This window comes from Sinohyriopsis cumingii, unplaced genomic scaffold, assembly GCF_028554795.1.
Source record: "Sinohyriopsis cumingii isolate HCF-2022 unplaced genomic scaffold, ASM2855479v2 utg002530l, whole genome shotgun sequence".
In the NCBI taxonomy this organism is placed as follows: domain Eukaryota; kingdom Metazoa; phylum Mollusca; class Bivalvia; order Unionida; family Unionidae; genus Sinohyriopsis; species Sinohyriopsis cumingii.
Genome location: NW_028316239.1, coordinates 867,887 through 892,109, shown reverse-complemented (window position 1 = coordinate 892,109; position 24,223 = coordinate 867,887). Strand labels below are relative to the sequence as shown.

The 24,223-nt window shown below is 36.1% G+C and overlaps 1 protein-coding gene across 3 annotated transcripts in view; it reads right to left on the bottom strand.

Annotated features, from left to right (window-relative positions):
• LOC149770182 (neurotrimin-like) overlaps positions 1-24,223 on the bottom strand; it is a 180,580-nt gene that overhangs the window by 131,672 nt on the left and 24,685 nt on the right. Inside the window, exon 2 of one of the 3 annotated variants that reach the window (XM_089949281.1) lies at positions 7,904-9,637. The exons of the other annotated variants lie outside the window; for them this stretch is intronic. The gene's annotated coding sequence lies outside the window, so the exon portion shown is untranslated. The remainder of the gene's footprint in view (positions 1-7,903; positions 9,638-24,223) is intronic. 3 annotated transcript variants of the gene reach the window in all.

Genomic DNA, 24,223 nt, shown 5'->3' with positions numbered 1-24,223 from the left:
GATGGTAATAAGCTATCAAACCTATATATATTTTCGTCTTTTAGTGTGTTTCGTTGGGGTCTACCTTATTGACACTGTCCCCTATCGCCATCACATGACCAAGCTGCATTGAAAACAATGTGGACTTCAGTCGTCTTGTGTACATTTTCTTTTTTGAAATTAGACTAATAATCAAGTGATTGTTGGCACGATCTTCCCTGGTTATCTTCAATCTCAATATAGTTACAAATAAAAATAAAATAATTAAAAAAACATTTAGCTTCAGATGGAGTAAGGCAAAAAGCGTCAGTCTCTATTGCTTCTTTAATTAGATACGTGGCCACCACAAATAAATTACCTAAGTAGTTATTTGTTCATAATGACTATAGCATAATTCGACTTCAGATGCAGAAAAAAAGGAGTGCTCAGAATTTCTGACAATTCATTGACAATTATTTTGTGATTTTAACATGCAAAAACTCAAATAAACACTGAATTAAATGATTTCAAGTATTAAATACTTTAAGTACTTCTACTTTGTTGAAAGGGTTGATGTTATGTCCGCTATTCCATGCCATTTTCTTGACCAGCTTGTCTTATTAACTTTTTAATAGCGCCTGAATGACAATGAATAGAAATGGCGAATTAAGTTAACAATGTGACCATTCAGGTTTTTGACGTTATTGTTACATTGTGAGTGACATACGAGATAGCTACCTCTCGAGTCAATTCATGCGGTCTCTTTGTAGTCCGTAGCTAATACATACTGTTATATCAGCTGCAACTATACCCGATTCGAAATAGAGTAAATCATGGCTAAATTTACCATTTCAATTTGAACACCTTTATAACACACATTCAAACTGAAAGCACTTAACTACAAGAATTCTAATTTAATGAACGTCCTGGAGCGATCAAATGAAAGGTAATTTAACGCATAAGACTTGATGTTAATTTGTAACATACAATGCCTCTTATATAAGAAGACAGAGTGAATTCGCAAGGTGCCACCATTCTCTAATTATTATGACAGTAATTATTTCACACGTCTGTCCTTAATCTTGCAGTTTTGAACGCCTATGCGACCTTCAATCGATCATAACAATTTAGATGTTGTTACTCGTAGAAAAACTGCTGTATAACTAATAAGCTATATGCTTTTGACAAGGACCCGGCCATACATAAAATAACTACTGGTTGAGGAGAGAGTTATTTGAGCGATGCGATCAATACCACACAACCAAGCGAGCCAACCTCACCCCACCCACTCTCCAATCCATGCAGTATATGCATATTCATTAAGATTCTGTTTTATATAACAAAGGGTAGCGGGTTCTATTCCAGCCCAGGCAAGTAATAATAATAATAATAATAATAATAATAATATTATTATTATTATTATTATTATTATTATTATTATTATTATTATCGTTATTGTTGTTGTTGTTGTTGTTATTATTATTATTATTATTATTATTATTATTATTATTATTATTATTTGTATCACGGCAAATTTCAATACATATTATTTAAAAACATTTTGGACGTAACATAAAAAAACGATCCTACTTTCCGAGGAGTATCACGACTCGATTTTTTAAAATCATGGTTTATTTATTATTTTTTTTAGGAAGTATGCGAGTGTTGTGTCTGTAGAGACATTGTTGTAAATACATTATTAAAAACAAAAGAAATACGCCTTGATTGCTACTGAAATACCTTTTCTACATCTTATTTTTAATACTTAAATTTACACCTGGATATTAATTATAGGGGTTGTTTCAAAATAACTTTTGAATATTTTGGACTTTTGTCATTATTGTTCCAGTTTTGAGACTAAAATATAGTTTGTTCTTATGGCCGTTTAAAACATATTTGTTCCCATTACCATAGTGTAAAATAGTTACTACATTCCACTGGAATTAATTACAATATATATTTTTTTGTCATTTCAAATCATATGGCCTAAATACACGGTGTAAGGACCAAATTGAGAATGCGTTTATGTAACACAACATGGTATGATCCCAGCTTATGGACTGCTGGTTGTATTACTTAATTTTGTGTGACCGGAATTGATAATTACTGTGGATGTAAGACTTTAAACACCACAGCAAGGATACATTTAACATTAATCTTCGAACAATCTTTATTTTGTTTTATTCCCCGTTTACACACAAGATGGACTCCATAAATTGGGTTCTTTTATTTCAGATACGTCCGCTGTAAGTAACAACAGCAACAACAGCAACAACAGCAAATGATACCGCATAAGAGTATATAGTGTAATACATATTTAGTAAAAGTTAATTTCAAAACTCTAGATATGAAGCCCGTAAACGATGCAAAGAACACCTCTCGGAAATGTTGCTTAAATGGGAGATTAGCAAATTTGCAGAAACTAAAATATCCATTCTACTATAATCAGGATTTTGTCGTAGAAAAAAGAAAGGATAGACACAACTATATCGACTGCATTCATGTTTAGGCAGCCCGCAAAGTGGCCTGAAAATATTTTACTCGTTCAGTGCACAGTGTATGTGACACGATGTTTTTATTCGTCAGGATCCAAGAACTATGGTGAACTCAGAGCAAATACTGAACCCTAAATTTTGTCTAGTTATTTATTTGTTATTTTTCAGCTTGCAGACATCCAATATTCATCAAAAAGTCTGTATCAGCAGCGATTATTTCTTCATTGTTATTTCCTTACCATCAAGGGATTGATTTGCTGATATCGATCCAGTTCTTGAGTTTTATTTGTTCTTTGTCCATCGATATTTTGGGATTCAAACTCGTTAAATTACACCCTGCAACCAGTATGAAATGATCTGTTCCGAGAAAAGTTCCCCATTTTTTAATTTCCGAGTGATTTTATCCCCTCACCCTCACTTTGTTCAACTAATTTTGAATTGTTGCTGCTGTTACCTACATTCCCGAAATACTGGAGAAGACCTCGTTGTTTGAATGAGTGCAAGAATGGTCAGATTCGGTATTGTATTAACTGTGATTACTCCTCAGAGTGCTGTTCTATACCAGATTAGAACAAGGAAACCTCATTTCGGATTCCTCTTATGTATGTTCACTGACATTCTACAAGGCTAACACTGGTAATTCATTTTGCTAAACTCTTACTTTGTTAGTTTCTTTGGCGAGTGTTATAAAAGAAGCAAAGCACTGAATCAAGTAAAATGTTAGTTAATTTAATCTTGACTGTGGAAAAAACAAACACTTCTCCGACTGTGGAGTGAGCTGAAAATTGTACTAGTCATATTTGAAAATCATTCGTCTTATAGTCTCAGATTTGTTTTATGGGCTATGCGACATGGATGGAGACTTTTAAGAAGCGTATATATTTCAACATGCATTCCTCCTTTTCTCTTTGGGATTCAAGATTACTCTGATTTTGCTGGATTATGTTAGCACGCAATGAAGAAAAACATTTGACTTAATTTGAACGAAAGCTGGTGAAAGAAACGCAAACTGTAAACTGAAGATCATAGAAGAGGCAGCTAAAGCACTTGATTAATATTTCAAATATTGCCAATTTAAGTAAGTTATATCTATCATGGCTTTGATAGAAACCACTGACTCTTATAACTGGCAAATATCATCCGCTGTGTACACTGCGAGTAAAAGTTTTCCAGAACTAGCATGTTTCGTTATTTTTTCTCCTTTGTGTTCCTGTGCTGTTGAACACATCAATTAATCAGTCCCTTCTATACATGGAACTACATTTTAACGGTTCACTTTCACTGGACTAGGACAAATTACACTATTTAATTAGAATAACGCTGAGACAGTTTAGAATGCAAATGACATATTGCTTTCTTAAAATCGGTGCACAAATTTGCTTAATCGGTAAAAGGAGTTTCTTTTAGCTGTTCTATTATCATTCACAACAGAAAATTATTTCTACCATCTGTTGGGGGTGGTTGGGGTGTGTGTGTCTGTTTGGTTTTTATTTTGTTTTATTCCAAACTACCCTAATGGTACCTCAGTCAGTCGTACTGATTACACATAAATGTCTGGTTGGTACCTCGTTCAATGTAAATTCCCCCGTTTAGGATTAGCTGTCACATACATGTCTTGCTGTGCGCACGCGCGTGTGGATGCATGCGTGCGTGTGTGTGTTAGTGTTCGTGCGTGTTTGCGTGTCTGTTTGTTTATGATATAATTATTTAAACTTGATCCTAAAATAGTATCTGAAGTAATTTTCGATTATTTTCATTTATTTCAATTCCAGAAAGTTACAAATGGAACTATGTATTTTAATGGTTGACCAGCGTACTCCGAAAGTTTCTGCTGAATCTCCCGGTGAAAAGCGTTTGATATATGGATTCTGGCTGCTGCTTTCCTTGTTTATCACATTGATTAATCCTCATAAAGACATCAATATATCCTCCTACAGGGAGTTTAAATTGATACAATCTGGCAGCAGGAACGCCGAATCAGTAAACATGACAAGTGTTTTCAAATGCATAACTTTTTGTATCACTAGTGACAGTTACATTATCATGATTAATCTTCTTATCTTAAGGGCTCGTTCAGCAAGTATTAAAGACACGTCTTACAATTCACTGAATCAGTTCATAACATTGTCAAAAGTCTCTCGATCAAATACATTAGTATCTGTTTTATGAGTCAGAAATCAATAATTGCTTCCTTTAATTTTACCAGATAAGCTCAATTCTTTTCATATCTTTATTTAAATGTTAATCAAATGGTCTTTGATTATTTTTTCATAATACAAAGTAAACCACTGAAGTATGTATGTATGTATGTATGTATGTATGTATGTATGTATGTATGTATGTATGAATGTATGTATGTTTGTATGTATGTATGTATGTATGTATGTATGTATGTATGTATGTATGTATGTATGTGTGTGTGTGTATGTATGTATGTGCATGCATGTATGTATGTATGTATGTATGTATGTGTGTGTGTATGTATGTATGTATGTATGTATGTATGTATGTATGTGTGTGTGTGTGTATGTATGCATTTGCATGCATGCATGTATGTATGTATGTATGTATGTATGTATGTATGTATGTATGTGTGTGTGTGTATGTATGTGCATGCATGTATGTATGTATGTATGTATGTATGCATGCATGCATGTATGTATGTATGTGTGTATGTATGTATGTATGTATGTATGTATGTATGTATGTATGTATGTATGTATGTATGTGTGTGTGTATGCATGTGCATGCATGCATGTATGTATGTATGTATGTATGTATATATGCCAACACTCAGCAGATACGCACACACTTTAGCAAATATTGTGACACATGTACCTTTAAAGCATTTGCAAGTCTTTTTCTTACTGGGGGTAAAAAGGGTTAAAGGTTACGATGAAGCATTTCTAGACCAATTATTGTGTGTTCTCATCCTGTATAAATGCATATGACGCACACGTTTCAATATAAAATTATTTCCAATAACCATCGTATCAGTACATTTTGGCTAATGAGATGCCTTGAACCGTTTTAGGGTTAACATTTTTGTCTACCAAGTTCTGTTGATTTCATGGACAATATACTTAACTGTTCGCTTTGCCTGATGCCCCTCTACGATTTCCCTTTCAACCCGCCCTCGTACTTTTATTCCATTTATAAGTGAGCTGCATGTAATGTAAGTAAACAATTTTGGTCTAAACATTCGTTTTGTCGTATAACTATTCATGCTCAAACGATAAGAATATCCATCCACTAATATTCAATTTTTATTCAAAAGGTTTTTATTAAAGGCGAAGGAAAAGGAACACTTTGATGGAAAAGAAAATATGTGCAAGAATGAGAAACGTAGGCAGGCGATGCAATTCCTTCTCAGGGTAATTTTATAAATAAGCTAGTACCTAGTACATTAGGAAGATTATCACATCTCGATAGTAGATTCCAAAGAGAGAGAGAGAGAGAGAGAGAGAGAGAGAGAGAGAGAGAGAGATAATATGATAAGAATAACTATGAGTGTATTAAATATATAGAGCTATATTCTTTGCATCAAGTCCATAAAGTTATACGTTTTTCTTTTAGTATTCAGCCCATATTATGAAGCACACATAATTATGCATGCTGGTGTGTATTAGGATTATCGGGACGTTAGCATAACACTTGCTATATGGTGTGTGTGTGTGTGTGTGTGATTAGGTTTGGATTTTTAACGTAGCTTTAACAATGTTTCAGTCATATCGCTACGATGTCTGCAGTGTGACAGTTTCCAGTGATGTCTAGCACTGGGGCATCATGCCGCAGATATGTAGCATATGTCCCACCCAGTCACATTATGCTGACACCAGACCGAACAGTTCTAACACTAACACTGCGAAGAAGCACTTAGTATAATTTGTGTAAGTCTTTGGTATGACTCGGCCGGGGATCGAACCCACGACCTCATGCATCCCAGGTGGACGCTCTAACCACTAGGCCACCGGAGCGGTCGCTACATGGTGTTGTTCTAAAGTATAGCACTAGAAATGTCAATATACAGAATTGCGCGCAGTGTAGGAAAGCACGTGGTGAGACGTTTATTTATATAAATATTTATTATCTATAAGTAACTTTTATTAACTATCAGTATCATTGTAATATATATTAGGCTTTATTTAAACATACTCAAAAGCAAAACAAAGAACGGATAAAGATGTAATTTAACAAATTCAGAAATTTCGTCTTTTTTATTTGCTTCTGTAAAATTATTTTATTTATCCATTATAATTTGTGTCAACTTGGTAATTATTCAATGTGGTCTTGTAAATAACCCCAAATATGGAGTATGATCAATTTGGCATGCATACCAAAAAGATAATCAAAAATGATTTGTGACAATGCAATATACAAAATTTTCATTTGATCTTCGTGACACTTTTTATTGCTGAGTATGTTATTATTGTTATGCCATAATATCTTGCACTAACGTTGAATTCTTCAATAAGATTTGACAAAAATCATGGATGTATCCTATGATTTCTGGTGACCCTGAATTCAGGTTGTAGTGGCGATAACTGGAATTTTTTAATAGTATTCAGTCATTACTGGAATAAGTTTGGAAAATATATGTTAAATTACACATAATAGCAAAATTATATAATTTCCTGTAAACGATCTGGCATTTGTACCTTAGTCATCCACTTATGGCGAAAATAGATGGAACGTTTAAATAATAATTACAAATGCAACATCTGAGAAGTAGGATTAAGAAAATATGAAAGATTTGGAACCATAAAATATGATGCGAAATTCTTTGATTTTACTTTTTTTTTAAATATTATTTATTTCCCTAAATACTTGAGCATCACAAGCCTTAAGTGTGCTCAACAATATAATACACGTTTACTGGAATAAGCTCAGAAGACATCATTTTCTCTCTCATATCAATCAAAATCCCCTCTCGAATATAATTATCATCGCTTTCCGCTAGGGGTGTTTCAATTTAGTATGTACAATAATAAACTACTTACAGATTTTTGTATGGTTGCGTCTCTCATTCAAGCTAAACTAAGTTTCGATACGTTTCTGCATAACGAACAAACCAACGTCCGCATGCACATACCTGTTATCCTTCTCGGCCCGATCGTTTAATTTAAATGCAAAAGACAATTAAGGTAGCAGAGAAAGATGAAAAAATGTTTTGTGTATATATGTGCTATAAAGTAGTCACTCCGATTAGGTTTAAATGAATCGTAAAGATAAATCCGTTTAGCAAGCATGCTATACAAATTAGAACTACAGAAATTGAATATACAGAGCTGATATTTAATAATTTCAACATGAATATGCATCGGTAACATAATTTATAACTCGCATGGAAATGCTTGTTTACATTTTAACAATTTACAGTAATCTTTACAAATGCAACTTTCAACCTAGAAATTACTTCTACAGGTGAAAAAATAAACGTATTTACTAACCTGTTCGGCATCTGTAATAATCCCGCAAAGAATCGAAAATGAATGAACCCCAAGGAAGATAATTCTGTGATAGAATCTAAATTAAATAATCACAAAATAGCAAACCTTCCTGAAAAGTGTAAATCTGCTATTGCTTTGCCACTTTTGTGAATAATTCCCAGAGCATTGCTGATCGCGCACTATTTAAATATCTCTCTTGCGTTGCAACTGCTCCCTCTCTGATAGCTGTCAATGTTACATGTGCTTTTACAACCTCGGATTTAGATAATCAATTTAGGCTACGGACTAACCATGTATGAAGTATGAAGTTTTATACTAGTACAACAGACGGCCGCGTGCTTCTAAACAGCTATGCCATGACTGGATGAAACTCGAGTACTTAACAGTCAATTATAGTACAAGGTAACGCAATGATGATATGACACGGGGAGGAACGAACGTGGAGAGATGTGCTGCTTTTAGCGGCAGATGTGGGGCAAATAGTTGGAACGGTGTTAGATATGTTTCTTCGATCATTAGGGGTAAAAGTCAGATGACTTGGGAATTAAAAGTAGCAGAGATGGTTGATTTGCTGGAATTGTGTCAGACGTGGTTCAACAAACGACGTAGGTTCGGATTCCAACTCTTCTCCCTGGCAAAACTATTTGAGCTTCACAAACTTCTGATTTACGTTACTTCTCACTGCATGGATTCTAAATGTACTATGAAACTGTTTTCTGTTGTAACGCAAATGCAAAGATGCAAGAAGAAAAACTAAATGCATGAATTTTATTTGTACGAGATGGGACCAGAATCATACGATTTTAAACATAGCATATTTTCATTTTCGTGGGTAGGGTGAGGTGAATTAGAAGCTTTCGTGCAAGTTACCATTAAGCAATGAAAGGGAAATAATGAATAAAAATGGGATCAAAATTCCTGACAGAAATACTGTAGGTAATATTTACTGCATTACTGCAAAACTCACAGCTTAAGAAACTTGCAATAAAATACACTGTTATTTTCATTGTTAAACATTTATCTTGCCTCCACGAGTAACTAAGTACAATGTTCTATGCTGTCGGGGGGTGGGGGTGTCAGATACCATTGTTATTGTTGTAATGCCACCACTTCCCGACGCATGACCATGTTTGCCATCAAGGTAACTAATAGACTACTTCTCGTGACCTGCATGGAGTGTGGTATATTGTATTATTCAACGAATTTTATGCATTGTCAGGAGTTGGTGGTAATGTGTGATCCCCCCTCGAGTTATGATGTTTACTTAACGTTATATAGTAGATGATCGACCACGGTGTTATTGCGTTGATCGAGTTATTAATAACATCAAATAAGAAACTGAGGATGCAATAACAAAGATCTGAGTAGCGATATAGAATAGAATAACACTAGCCCTCGTATGTAAGATATAACAAGTTAATCATAACATAACATAACATGACATAAACATAATGAAATCGTACATGACATTTCTTCTGCGAAATTAAATTAGCTTTTCCGTTATACTGATATCACAAATTTCATCATATGATCAAGTGACTGATCGAACTCAATTTGCCGGCCTGACAGTATCGCCTGGTGTTTCCTGTCTTTTCCAAATCACTGATGATGATCGGTCAGTGTTTCCGTCTGTTTCCTTTTCTCCCACTCTCTTTAGCCTCTTAGGTCATCAACCTCTTCCTTGCAGACTGTGTTCTTTTCCCAATGAGCAGCCGTATGGACCTATTTTCTTTCCTTTAAAATAAAATATAGTACCTAACCTAAATACATGTCAGATTTCTTTGCCCTAAGATAAAAAACTATTCCCACTCTTTTACGTCAGATATCATCTATTGAAATCCAACAGAACCAGCTATGGTCATTCAGCAGTCAATACACACTCTATATCGTATTACCATAAGTCGATGTCTTGGTAGCGGCTACCGCATTCCATCTGACCATGACATAAGTAGACCTGATCGACAACGGTGCTATTACCCGGATCGAGTGATCAGTACAAGAAAATTAGAAAATAAGGATGTTAATAGAGTTTTAAGAAGAGATACAGAATAGTATAACACGATGCCCCGTATGTCACACACCGTTCTGGCTATATATATATATTTACCAGCTGAACTATGCCAGTCGGCACATACTGCTAAATTCCCAGTCGAAGAGAATTCACATCTCAATTACACACGAATCAATGGACTTCACTCCTTCTCCTTACTACGTTATTTTGCTAATTAGCGAGTCATTGACATACAATTTCAGAAATGGGACAAATCAGTCCTCAGAATAAATGATAAAATCATTTACGAACGATAACTTATATATTCACACAATCTTACACTGAATGATTTATATTACATGCCAAACAAATAAATCCGAACTCATTCATATAACGAAATATTGTATGACATCCTTACTATATGTTTATCATATAACATGAATGATTATTTCTGAATTCAGAGAAAAATTGAAATATTAATTTAAACTGAATAAATTCAACAAGAATTCCTTTTGTTCTTCTCAGGATACGGGTCTCTAAAAGTTCCAGATCCCCTTGTCCTAAGAGCACTTTGCTTAACGAGATATATTACTTATCAGTTTTTTCTGAGTCCTTCAGACTTTTCCACTTGGCAGAAAAAAACGTGGACTGCCACATATCGCGATTAAAATTATTTAAAACCCCTGAATTCCATCTGGGAACAATGCGGGCCTACGTTTAGTTTAGCCAATCAGCATTACTCATTCACCCGCCAAAATTCTGTATCGCACCCATTGAAGTTAGAATAATCCTCTCTAGTATGCCTTTATCAGTAACCATTTCTGGAAATTATTAGTTTATAACAACTTTTTCACATGGACTCAGACTTCTCTGGTTCGTCTCAACCCCCGTCTTTTACAGCTACATAACCTTATAATGACAATCGGTAGGACCGCTATCAAATTGACTCTAATTAAAATTCAATCCATGTATCCAAGCGCGAGAGGATAGTTTTTATAAGCTGCTAAGTTATAACGGACTCAGCCAATACATCAACGTTTAGGTTTACGCATCACGCATTACTCCATTAAATTAATATTTGATGGTGCTAGACTTCATTTACCTATTTTTATCAGTAAGCTCTCTAATGCCATCACAATTTCTCCCACGTGGTGTCAGCTATGGTGTGAGCTAACTCATCCCACTTTAGTTACAGCTTTAGGCTCCAACTTATTAAACAATTAATATACATAAGAGAAACTCATATGGAGGCCCCTAGTGGCAGAGTGGTCTGTCTGTGTGGGTCCGAGTCTCGGACTCGGCCAATGTGGGTGTGTGAGAAAGTTTGCCAGTAGCTTCTCGTGGGTCGGTGATTCTTTCTGGGGTTTCCCGGGTTCTTCCTCTAACATTTATGCTAGCCGCCATGTATAGCCTATTTTGTGCTGAAAAATGGCGTTAAACAATACATCAACAACAACAAATTCATATACTATAAGGCAGTACTGTCCAACTCGCGGCCCGCTGATTTTAAATGGCCCGCCAGAGGTCGAGCAGCTATATAGTCGTTGCTTTACAGCTTTCTGCTGCGGCCCTCGGCTTCAAGAAAAACATTTTTCAGTGGCTCATGAGGTTGAAAAGGTTAGACAGCACTGCTATAAGGTAATGACCATTTAATTTTCTGGGCGGGTGCTGCATTGTTTTTAAATGTGCTTTTTATTTTCTTCAATTATCATATTTTTTCAAATAATATAAAGGATATCATATGGTGTTATTTTGTTATTCTGTTTCAGGGCAAGATATTTTTCCAGCTATTGACAGACGGACATTGCAAAAGAAGATTGTCTGGTCCCTGTCCCATAACATTAAATTCTTGGTCCTTAATATAACAATAGTATACCGTAGTAAGCATCGCGGTAAGTTCAGAATACCGCGGTATACCGAGGTACACATTTAATTGTGGTAGCCAGCTCTGATATAAACGCATGTAAAGAAACTATTACCTCATACTGAGCAAACGTTGAGAAACAAGGAATCTGAAAACCGTTGTGTAAATCTATACCTTCATCACGCAATATAATGTTGAAATGATGTAGATATTCATCTCGCCACTTACATCTGAGTATAAAAATTCTTCTGCCACATGGTAGGAATTAACATTGTATGATTGACTGATGAGGTATGCATTTTGCGCTAAGCTAAGGTAGCTTTTGTTTACCACAATACATATAAATTGAAAATATATCGTTTTCTGAGTAGATTGTTTCAAGTCGTCTACTATATATGAAAATTATAAGCTAAATAATTTTGGATACTTTTAAAATAATGAATAATTATCCAAGTAACTTCTATCTGCATATGACGCTAATAGAAAAACAACAAGATATAAATCGTTACGTGTTGGCAGTATTGCACCAGGAGCGTCTGGAGCAACGTTCCTAAATACAAGCTCATTAATACGAATATGATAATGAGGGCCGTTTGTCGACGCTAAGTACAAATGTGCTACGAGTGTGAAAATAGAAACATAAAATAGTTTGATATGGAAATTTCACTGTAGCATGGGTGAGAATATATTGGTCAGTTCTTAAATAAAAGTTGCTTTAATGAACGGTCATCGTGATGTTCCTGTGGATGAGAGTTATTATTAAAATTTAAATAAATATCTAGAACTCTGTGTCCCTTCCTCATCAGCATACATTTCCTATTTCACAACAGTGACTTTGTTTGCTAGAATTCAATGCCCCAGTACTATTGCATGTAGTTTGATCTCTATATTCGGAGAATAGCATTATTCAATGAAAAAACGTGTCTTTGATTGCACTGATCTTTTGACTTCACAAATTAATAACACATTTACGATGTAAGAGAACGATCACGGCAAAATCAATCCATACATTTTCCGCTACAGTGCGCTTCTATGAGACAACTACTGATACAGACCACTGTGAGTTTCGCATTAGGATCGGTACTTAGATTAGCATTGACATAACGGTTTGAGCCTCAGAGTAAATAACCAAACTGCCGGTATTCTCTCTTTTGGCAGAAAATAGTTCGCGTTGTTAAACATTTGCAATATTGGCAATTGGATGTATCTTAAAGAAAAGAAATATGATTATTTTGAAATTTATTCTTATAGCCCATAAGGACTGAAGGCAAAGATATTTCTACTGAAAAGATGTTATAAATGGAACATAATAGAAAATGGACATACAGTAGACTTTATCAGAGGGTTTTGTCTTATGGGGGTGGGTTGAATTAGTTTTTTTTTATACTGTAATAACTAATTATCTTTTTAATATTTATTCAATAAGAAAAGAGCATACTAGAAATCAATGTTTTAAAACTTTATATTTTGTCATTTTAATTTGCTGCTGGTATTTCTTTCACGCTTCATGATCTCCAAAATTACCAACGTAGCACTGCTATTATTTTTGAGGAAGACCTGTCTCTAAAACAAATCATGCCTATGCTTGATGGCATCATTTTACCTTCATATCAATCGGGTTCTCTATATACCTTGAAGCATTACATGTTGAATTGCTGTAAACTTTTGTAAATATTTTTCTTAGTACATTATGTCGTGGTTAGCGTGACAGGTATGGACTAGGCTCGAAATAACTTGGCATCGGGGGCATAATTGAATTTAAATTAGAGTCCGCTCGATAATGGTGAAACATATATTAAAGTAAAGTCAGGGAACGGAAACTGACAAAGATAAGGCAAGCCCAGGCCAAAATGTTTTGGAAACGTTTGTGATAAAATGATATTTTCCAGATCGGTTATTAATCAAGGAGGTCTAGAGAGAGTTATTCTGATTTCAGTAGGAGTGTTACCAAAATTGTATTGGTTAGAGAAAGTAATCCTGATTGTCTACGCTAAAAGTGTGTGTGTGTGTGTGTGTGTGTGTGTGTGTTCCCAGACAAAATTCAAGTGTTCAGTAAGCTCCCTCAGTCTAAATTTCTGAGGGGGTCTGGCGTAATTTAGCTCCGGGGAATAACAAATATTTTCGCTAGATTGTCAAAGGGAGGTTTATCGGAAAGCCGAGGACACGAAAAGAGAGATTCAACTGCATGGTAAGAGTGAGTCTCAATAAAGCACAAGGTTGGTCTCAATTCTAATCAGTATGTTCGTTGATGTATGTTCGTAAAATTATTCGTTTCAAATTCATACTTCTATTTGCCTTGAATTCAGAACATAATCGTACATTCATCTGTCTTGAGTGTAATAAAAAATCATGTAATGTATGAATGTAATGCATTACTCTGCTACGCATTGTGAGAATAATTAATTAATTGAATGTTCTAAGAATCATGTATTCTAAACATTTCAAGCATTTCTTCTTATACGAATTGTGAGTTGTACATTATCTGTCTTAAAATATTTGTAACATGTATGCTGAGAATTAATCTTTTTCCATGTCTGGAAATGTGTGTCAATTAATCGCTGATTAGCAAGGAACGTAGTTAGGACAAGGAGTGAAGTCCATTAATTCGTTTGTGCAAGTGAGTTGTGAACTATTTTTAACCCAGAATTGAATACAACATAAAACATGTCGGCAGACTTACATCAGGAACACAAAAAGTGTGAATTACTCCAGAAGTCGGAATGAAGCTAAATGCTTAATACATGCACCGTATATTGCGACTGTACTTTGCAATAGATTTCATTTGACAGCATACACTATTGATTTTGATACACTAAGTGATTGCAACCAATAGGAAACGATATAATTATACTTGAAACTTCCATATTCCATCAGTCACCGAGAAATTGAGCCATATGCTCCATTTTAAGTCATATTGTTACGATTATTATTCCTAATTGTCAAAATATATGTAAATTATATATCTTACGAAATCTGCATTTTTTACATAGTCAAGTCACGTACAATATATAACAAAATATATTATATACAGTTTACAACCATGAATAAAAATGACGAAAATGAAATAAAAATCACGTTATTGAAAATATAGATATACATAACAATCACATTTTATTTGAAGGTAAACAATCCATAACTGTACTGCACAGTTGAACAGAGCGCAGTCTACATCCAAGATGGTTGATGACCCGACTAGGCTAGAGGATGAGAGAGATAGAGAAGACAAAACGTACCGCGACGCCAACCTATCAGCAACAGTGATTTGGAAAAGACCGGTGATGCTGACACGCCAGCGATGCGAATTCGATTAATCACTCGACCATACGATGAAATTTGTTTTATCAGTGTAACAGAACGGCTACTCGAATTTAGCATATATTTTATAACTCAGTTTCTAAGAGAAAGTGTATCAACAAATGTCATGTTTGCTTATGTAATTGATTAAATTGTTATATTTTACATATGGTGGCTCTTGTTTTGCTCAGATCTTTGATATTCCATCGCGATCGATAATTTCCTAATTGATGAAACTATGAAAACCATATAGAGCTGGGATCTCACACTATTCCAAATTTGACACATAGTTGTCACAGTCCCCGCCAGTATTCAGCCAAAACTCTGCTCAACGCTTGGTTAACAAAGGATCCAACTTTCAAACCGAATTCATCATTGAAGCTTGGTTGCGTGCCACCTCCAAGAGCAGCGCTTGAAAAGCCAATATCCTCTGACTGTCAAACCATTAGACCGGCCCTACGAGTTTACAATTCGACTTCGAGGGTCTCTCTGCAGCCAAACGAATCATCATCAGCACTATAGCCCATCGTCATAATGCTGATATATTGTGTCTGCAGGAGACTCACGTTGCAGACTAGGTAGCAGGACGATGCACCAGTGGGCTCTTTGACCTCATCTCGTCAACGTCTGACACCAAATTCGGAACGTATGCACGCTGTGACTTTGATGATGCCTCTCCAGTTTCCTTCACCAGATTATGTGATGTAGTCCAGGTTGGAAGGTACAAGATCGCTAATGTCTACAACATCACGGTTCCAACTCTCGAAAACTCAGCCATCTATAATGGCGTCTTCAACAGTCATCACAACAACTGGCGCTACTCTCCCGCTGATGAAGACGGGGAAGACTTGTTAGAGTGGGCAACTAATAATGATCTCCTTCTGACTCACGACTCCAAGCAACGTGGGACCTTTCATTCTGCAAGATGGCAAAAGGACTAATCAACGGACCTTTGTTGGGTCAGCTCCGTTGGTGACCATCCTGACCCAGGAAGCCACACAGTTCTAGACGACTTGCCACAGTTATCACAGACCAATAGTTATCCATATTGGACTTCAAATGCCGAGTATACACAGCTCTCCACAGCGGCGTTCGAACTTCCGCAAAACAGATTAGACGAAATACAGTGACATATTGGAGCATAGCATAGTCACTATACTATATCGCTGCATCACAATCAAAGAACTTACCACCGCTTCCAAAGAGCCATATTCAAAGCAACAGCTCAGTCTGTCCAAAGAGCCATATTCAAAGCAGCAACTGTCTGTCCCTCGCGACCGTCGCCCAGTCTATACACCCTGTTTGGATGAAGAGTGTAAGCTCTTGTCAAGGAGTATGAACCATCTGGAGACCTAGTCATAGCAGATCATGCTGAGAGGAAATTATACTGTCACTCATCTTCATGCTTAAACGCATCGCTCAGCAAACACCAGTTCAAATCCACCCTGTTGTCAAACAAAATGATGTTGCTAGCCATGTACTGCAAGTAGCAAAAGCACCACTGAAGAAACAGCACCGACGTAAAGTAAGAGATGAGTGGCGACATTACTGCCGTCGGAAATGATATGAACAAGATCAAAATACTACAGTAGCATTCACAACAACAGAGCTTGAAAAGGTGCTACGCAACATCAAATCAGGCAAAGTAGCAGGATATGACAGTATCCCGCCTGAGTTCCTGAAGCATCTTGACCCGAAGGCAAATGTAGTGGTCGCCGCTTTATAAACCCGGGATGTTAGGGAAATGTTCATGCCGACTTTGTGGCGCCAGGCATAGATTATTGCGATCCCAAAGCCTTGCAAAGACCCCCATAAAGCGGCAATCTATTGACATATCTCCTTACCTTCAGTATGTGTCAATGTAGTGAAGAGCGTGATCCTCCAAAGAAGCGGTCCCGTCTTGAAGAACATCATTGCTATTGAACAGGCATGGTCGCAGCAATTGCGATCAAATCCTTGTTCTGACTTCGTTTGCTGAAAAGGGTTTTCAGAGGAGCCATAAAACTTACGTTGCTTTTCTTGATCTAGTAGCGGCATATGACACTTTCTGGCATACAGGGCTGTTGTTGACATTTCGAGAATATTACTGCGCTTGATAGTTGAGACTATTTAACTGTTCCTCGCTTCAGAGTGCACATTCGTGTGAGTTGCACCTCGTTGAGACGTCAGACTAATGGACTCCTACAGGGGCCTGTGCTTTTGCCAGGTCTGGTGAATGTTTATATCAACGGTTTGCCTGAAACACAGATGGCATTACTCTCGAGACCCAAAGTCGCCTGTTTCCTGAGCTTAAGAAGGTATTGAACAAGGACTTGGAGGAAGAGACGGATTTCTTCAAGAAATGGCAGCTACATCCAGGCACAACAAAGACAGCTTGCAGCGTCTTCCACCTTAACAATGCACATGAAATGCGAACCGTGACAATTGCATCCTGCTGAAGGGGCAGCACATAAAACTCTACCCGACACCAAGATACCTTGGTGTGATTTCTAAACAGATCACTAACAATCAACAACCACTTGGGAAAAAAACTGCAACAAAACTGTGCACTCATAACAACCTACTCTGCAAACTGGCTGGCTCAACATGGGACACTAGTGCTCGGACACCCAAGACATCTGCACTGACCCTCTGTTTCTCGACAGCCGAGTAATGCGCTCCTGTCTGGTCTCGATCGTCCCAAACCAACATAATCGACGGTTCTCAGCAACATTCCTCTTCAACATCTCCGTCGCCTAGAAACAATCACAAAACTGTTGGCTAAGGTTTATACCAGTGAGAAAATTCCACTGTATAGGGAAATCACGTCACATGCAGCAGTCCGCTTGGCTTCTAGACATCCAATCTGGTCAGGTCCGTTACCGGATGATATGACATCTATTTCGGCATGGAATGATGAGTGGTCTACGATAGATCTTGTACACCATATCCTCGTACATGAGTAATCGGTCTTCCCTAGTGGTGTAAACCTTCCACGATATATGTGGACCTTTGCTGAACAGTTTCCGGAAAAAAACAGGGTCGCTGTGCAGTTAATCTTGTACGATAGTCCAGGAAATGCAGTCCTTATTATCTAGCCAACAAGTTTGCAAAAGATGAATGCACAATGGCAGGGTCCCTATCGTGTGGTTGGAACTGTAAACGATGATAACTACCAGGTATATGTGCTCGGTAGGCGCATTTAAGTAACATATAATTTAAATAGACTGTGTATACATACGTACTCGGTAGTTTGCAACGCTGGTAGACGAGGAAGATGGTGTGGAGATTGACGAAGAGCAGGTGAAAATGATGACTGTGTTAAGCTGGGAGCGATGAGAGGATATCGTAAAACGACGCAACGAATTTCAGGATGTTCTAACAAGACCAGGTCGAACAGAGATCTTCGCTTACAGAATCAATACAATTTCTTGGACACCAATGATGTCACGGCTATATAGAATAGCATAAAGACTGGACATAATATTGGTACCATCCTGGAGCAAGGCCTCGTTCGACCCTCAAACAGTCAATGAAGTCTCATTGTGTATTAGCTGATAAGAAGCATGAACTCTTTGGCTAAGTGTAGAATACCACTAGCTTAAAATATCATTTTGTTCGACGCGTATCCAGTCCCACAAATTGATGATTTATTTAAGAAAGTTGGTTACGGACGGTTAATGAGTCAGTTAGATCTAAGGGCTACTGGCATGTTCCTCCAGCTGAAGCATAAATCTAAACTTGCGCCTCTTTCGAACTGAGCAGCATGACCTTCGGTATAAGAACACCACCTGTCAAATCGACTAAACGACTCAACGACTAAACGTTGTCGTAAATATATAATGACGCTTATTTTCTTGGTTTTCTTCTTTTTGTCAAGCGAAACAAGGGCGTTCTAAATTTGGCTCCTAGCTCATCTTCGCAAGGGTATCTACACCTTCGCGCGTCGATGAGATATTTCAGTAATTGACTCTAGCGACATCTATTATCCATTATTTGTCTCCCCACGATGCATGGAATTTCCTAGTCTCGGTCCAAACCACAACATACATTCCATTAATCTCAATCTCTTTGTAAACGTGGATGAAACTTTTCATAATGACTGAATCGGGGTATTTCTCTGTATCTGAGAAAGTAAAGCAAATCAAAACAGTGTTCCGACAATTAAAGCCAGCAACGTATATTGTATTTTTGTTCTTTAACTGTTTATACAATATTTTATGAAGTGTAGTTTATATTGTAAACATTTAGATCTGCGTCGGGGGACTAATGTATTTAATCACGAAAGGCATGCATTATTCCCAATGTATTAAGGGTCTTAATATACAGAATAAATAGGAATACCAAAAAAAACGGACTTTTTCTTATCTGCAATAAACAACAAACGTGTGATATAACAGATGATAACGATAGCTATTTCACTACATATCTTTTTACCGATATTTACAGTTTTTATGAGTTTGTTAAGTTCTGGATCAAGAAATAATAGAGCTATTGGAACAGAGACGCTAAACTACACAAAGTCATGAAATTATTTTGAAAAGACAGTCTATTTACAATGGAATTCGTAAGTTGCTTATGGATATGCAAAAATAAGACTCTTTAATTGACAGGTTATTGTTGCATCTTTCGACTCAATGAAAGAAGGGTAGCAAGTATCATAAAAATATTGCACTACTAATACAAGTATCGAATTTCTGAATCAATTTCCTTTTAATGAAGGTAATATCGGATACATTAACAGAGTTATTAAATAGAGCGTAGAGAAATATTCAATTCCTCTTTTAGCAGTAAATCAATAGTGGAAATCAAGATTTTGATTGAAGCTCGGAACCAAAGAAGGGTAACAGATTTATCTACTGTGTACAGCCATACAGTTCGGCAACAATCGTTGAATTAAATCTTGCGCATATATTGTCTGTATACATATACAATCATGAATGTTGTAACAGCCTATTGTACCTAACAGCTGACCCATATAAATACATATAAATACATACCTATTTTGAACCATATTGGACTGGTGCTTTTACATGTATTGTCGGAATATTCACGCATTACTCTGATACAAATTTTGTAGCATGTATGATAACATTGATTTTACTATGTCTATGTCAATGAATAGAAAGTAATACAGTTACAATATGACATGAATTCTATATAATTAAGTTGTGGACAGATTTATTCGAAAACAATTGGCATGTATGGACCGACATCGTTCAGCTAGTAATTTACAGACCACAGTGGGATGTCATAGTATATCCAAGAGGTCTAGTTATGTCAAAGTTCCTGTTCGGAATAATAATAGAGAATGTTTGACCACATTAGTTTTTTTATAATTACAATTCAACGATAAGTGACATAAAAAGAATGGGAGAATCATTCGATTCGAGTAGAAAAACAACCTGACATATATTTAGGTTGCGTAATGTATTTATCTGAAGAGGAAACATACTTGTGCTGCTCTGGGGGAAGGAATGCAGGCTAGAACCAAAGTGGTTGATGACCCCAAGAGTTGAGAGAGAGAGAGAGAGAGAGAGAGAGAGAGAGAGAGAGAGAGAGAGTTGAGAGAGAGAGAGAGAGAGAGAGAGAGAGAGAGGCAGAAAGAAGTAATACGGCAACGCTTACCTATCACCAACAGTGATGTGGAAAGGACCGAAAGCAAACAGGTTTTGCTGACATGCCGGCAATTTGAGTTCGATTATTTACTCGATTCTGTGATAAAATTTATTTTATCGTTATAAAAAAACGGCTAATAGCAGTTCGCATACATTATATAATAATATTTCTAAGAGAAAGCATATCAATCAAGTGTCATGTTCAAGAACATTTTGTTAATGTAATTTACTAAATTCTTATATTTTACATACGGGGTTAGTTTTGTTTTATTGTGTATCTTTCCTCAGATCTGTTATTCCATCTATTAATTTTATATCTTATTTTATTGTCTGCTCGGTCCGAGCAATAACACCGTGGTCCATTATCTCCTTGATAACGATAACTAAACAAACGTAACAGGCAGGTGATCATCTCAACCGCTCACATAGTGAAGAAGAATATTTTTGATACTTTGGGTTAGATTATTAAGTCTGTATCGGGCTCAGAAATGAAAGTAATAGTAATAGAATTGAGATAAAACGCATGATGGAAATAGAGTTAAGAAAGCTTCAGCTTCAGAAAGAGAAAGAAGGGAGACAAATGTATTTGGAGAAAGAGAACTGCAGTTGCAGAGAGAGAGAGAGAGAACGAGAGAGAGAGGGACTGATTCAAATGCAATGAGAAAGGGAACAGAAGGAAAACAGATGCTGTGAGAAAGAGAAAAAGAACTCTGGGAAATAGGGATGCCGAGAGAAGGTGAAAAGGATGAAAGGGAATTTCAATTTAGATTGAAAGACTAAAAGCTGTCTGGTGGTAAACATACCCCCTTTATGTACAAGTTCGGTTTTTGTATTAGGTTGGCACCCTTTTGAAAAAAAGTAGTCCACATTTTGAAAAACTAATGATGAAAATATGAAATTGCCAAAAGAACATTGGACTCTATTATTACAAAGTGTGGAAAAGCTCGTAAAGTTTAACCTTCAGTGTCAATGCAACTAAGTGCTGACAATGATTTGTTAAGGACAATTTTTCGAAGGATTATGAATTGGTATATGAGGCATATCGACAAATTTAGAATCTATAAGAAAGAAATTGGACAGACCCATGTCGAATTCGCAAGACTAAAATAATAACTATTTGACAGGTTGTGCTCAGTGAAGAAAGTTGATCGTGATAACGATTAGCTCTGAAAAACCTTATTAGTTAAAGAGTTAAAAAAATTGCTTCCATGATGACATTAAGACCTATTTTACACCTTAGATAATGCTGCTCGTACATGTGACCATTATTTCTTAATTCACTAAGTTTCTTTCGTCAGTAAGTCTTCCAACTCAGCCGTTAATTGATAAAAATTCATTCCAGTCTCATACCAGCAAGTCCATATCTCAAAATGGCATAACTTTTAGGAACCCGTTTTCTGGCAAGACTCTCCAAAAATCATTATCTCTACCTACGTGCACCTGTTACAACTATTGTAAGAAGAAGCCTTGTTTGGATAAGAAAGTCGATCCTTTTGCAAAATAAATCACTGATTAATATCCAGTTTGTACATTTACTAGAAATATAACTAATAAATCTATTGAGAATAAATTTGAAATTACTCTCATAGCTGAGACATTTATTGGTCAGGCTTTTGATGAGGTCGCATTTGCATCAATATGGATCAATCAAAAGCTGATCCTCGTTTAGCTTCTCATTCTCTTCATTTTAATCAGAGTGATAAACGATACTCCTTTTTTCTCGTACAAGAAAAAGATCCTGAGATCTCATGTTTGTTTCATAGAGCTATTAGCGAAACTGAAGCCACAGAAGCGCCTGTTTGTTATTTTGTTATAATGGGATCATTATGAGGATCACCTGAGGTACTCGCTATAGACGAGCGATCATTGACTTATCAGTTCGTTGTTCCTACGTTGTATAAACAGGAAATTATTAATTTTGTCCATTGAACACCTTTGTCTGGTCATATTGGGGTCAATTAGACTTATCACGAGATCTTGAATCATTTTATTTACCGGAAATTAAGTATAATGTTTGTAGAAACTGTAGATCTTGTAACACTTGTTAATTGGTAGAAAACCCAATTAGAAGATTCCTAAGACTCATCTGTAACCTATTCCCTAGGATAAACGAAGAATATTTAAAAGACACTTGCACTATAGTGAATTAAATCCCACATAATCCTAAATTTCAGGAGTCCAAATATATATAATGTTCCCAATGAATTACAATAGCCTTGAATGTATCAAAATGATATAATGAATAAAGTCTTTGAAAGTCTTTGAAAGCGTACTTAATAATCCCAAAGTAGTGATTTAGTCCAAAAATGTCAATGTGCACTTTGTAATTTAAATTACTGATATAAATAAATCATTCTTGTATAATAAATCTGACTAAAAGTATAAACGTTTCTCAAAGACTGACATTAAAACAAGAATGAACAAATGTTTACCAAACCATTTATTTACATATTTCACTTGACTATGTTGCAATAACATTTGTTTTTTTTTTGGGAGAAACCCAAGTCTTTGAACTCAAATCCAAGTAAACATCCTTAAAAAATACAAGGTTAGGTTGTCGAAAAACCTACCCTCAATCACGTACAAAGGTCAAGAACAATATGTAAGTTAAATATATTTAATATTATACTGTGGAAATATCAATAATTTAAAAAATCGAGAAATGCTTTTGAGGTTTCGTTTTAATTGAATCATGTCAAATTCATTGCATTCCTTCAGGTCTAAAGACATATTCTGAAAATGCTATTCCAAACAAGTAATTCACGGTAATGTATGTCTTTCTATTTGAGGAAACAGTCATACTTTCTACACAGGACGTCTTCTGTTATAGTGTAGAAGAAAAATTGTTTAGTCATTAACACACACACGCTACACATCTTGAAGAAGTCTTCTCTTGAGGTAAAACTTTCCTGTAAATAGATTACTGCAATCATCAAAGTCTTCATTCTCAGAAGTAATGTAGTACTGCAACCTTGTAGATATTGGTAGTGGCATCAAAACTGTTAGTCGTGGGTTGTTGATCAATATCTGAACGTATGAAAACTTTCAAAAGAAATTAACTCTTTGATAGCATTCAAGTACCAGTGCTTAAAACATCTTTCGATGCAATTGTTCTTTGCGTATTACTTGCAACTGTTGGAGCTCTTTATAAATGCGTTCTCTTAGCAAACTAAGAAAGCAAACTATACATGCTCTCTTCTACAGTCTCCAACAAGATAATAATCATGTCCCAGTAAAGAAAAGTAGTAACAGCACGGACACACTCTGGCGTGTTCTGTGATGACTGACTCTTAGTACTCTCATTCGGGTATCTTCATACCATAGCTAAAACACTATACTTGGTCTCCTCTTGTTAATGTTTCCTTACTTGGCATTACATCCAATTTGTCTTGTAAAATTGTTTGAACCACTCGCATCTTGTTTTAAAGTGACAATAACCAGGGAAAGCCACATGAAACGTGAATTCTTCTTTGATTATCTAGATCTCGATCAGCTACTGGAATCCAGAGTGGTTTGCGAGTGCATTGATGAGATCTACAGTTAGGCACACGCTCGGAATCACTTTTACCAGTAAA